Source organism: Micropterus dolomieu, linkage group LG12 (assembly GCF_021292245.1).
Source record: "Micropterus dolomieu isolate WLL.071019.BEF.003 ecotype Adirondacks linkage group LG12, ASM2129224v1, whole genome shotgun sequence".
Classification (NCBI taxonomy): domain Eukaryota; kingdom Metazoa; phylum Chordata; class Actinopteri; order Centrarchiformes; family Centrarchidae; genus Micropterus; species Micropterus dolomieu.
The window spans coordinates 35,966,145-35,967,566 of record NC_060161.1 but is presented as its reverse complement, the minus strand read 5'-3'; positions in this window follow the sequence as shown (position 1 = coordinate 35,967,566).

Sequence of the window (1,422 nt, the reverse complement as noted above, 5' to 3'; positions counted from 1 at the left end):
GTTAGCTTGAAGTTAGCTCAAAACAGCTGTTAGCTTGAAATGACTTCGCTTGTAATGATTAAGAACTCGAAACAACTGTACTTGAGTGGTTAGCATGTGTGCTGCTAGCATCAGTTATAACAAGCGAAGAACGGCATGAAGTTCCTGTCCTTTGAAACGGTTTGACTTTTCGGATGGTTCTGTGTAATGGACCATTTGTGCGGTCAGGTTAGTGGTTGATGGGAACAGACGGCGGGCATCCTGGTGCCTAATGCCCCTACTGAGGCTGCTGAGGTTGTTCGAGGTGTACGACTGGGCGCTAGCATCTCGGTGCTGGGGCCCCCTATGGAACTGGCTGCTGTAGCTGCTGGACGTGTCCAGCTGTGGCGCCGGTGTCTCAGTGCTGAAGGCCTCTAATGAAGCCTGCTGCTGGGGTGCTGGCATATCCCAGTGCTGGGTACCTGAAGCTTCGGGAGCTGGATGGCGGGGTGCTGACGACTCGATGTGGTTGTCCTGTGTGATGTAGGCTGCTGGTGCGGTCAACTCCGATGAGAGGTGGAGGCTTGGAATTCTGGTGTTGGTTGACGTCCTGTTTTGCTTTGGTACCGACTCTGCTATCTTGAGATGAAGGTAATATGTGAACTGTCCCTTTAACAGTGGCGCTGACGTTTGTTGAGGAAAGTGGACCGTGGAAGGCGGATGGCGTTAAGGCTGGACTCACCCGCTCCCTGGCTGACTCTAGGATTGTAGAAAACGGGGTCTCAAAAGTGCAGACGGAGGAGAGGATTCGGCTTCTGGTGCTCGGTCTGCTGACGTGAACATGGAAGATGTCTCGAGTCGGTCCGAATAATTCAGCGTCCGATGGGGATATCGATGTGCCGACACTTCTCGAAGAGGTAAGTGGATGGAAGTAGCTGGTAATAATTCGCGTTATTGGATGTTGCTTGGTCTCGGTTCGTCTGCGGATGCGAGGACCGTGTAGGATACGAGGGCGAAGGGGAGGACTTAGGACGTGTAGGTATTTATGGAAATGGTGCCGATGACACGCTTGATGTGTGGTCCCGCTCCTGAAACTCTGCTAATTAGCACCACTTCATTCCTCTTTGCAGAGATCTGTGAGTCCTGGCGTCTTTTAGTAAAAGCTTCTCATCAGATGGGACCTTTTGTCTAGTGTTCCAGTGTAAGGAAGGTTGGATCTTAGCGTCATTAACATTATAGGAAAAACAGGTGGATCACATAAACATTCACCTGGAAAATCATCTGCTGCTGCAGGACTTTGTAAACAAAGTTCGAGAACTAAAACTGGATCCAGATGAAACCATGGTATCCTATGACGTGACTTCTTTGTTCACCTGCATCCCCACCATAGAGGCAGTAGAAACCGTTAGGAAACGGCTAACACAAGACAACACCCTGGACAACAGAACTAGCCTCAGCCCTGAC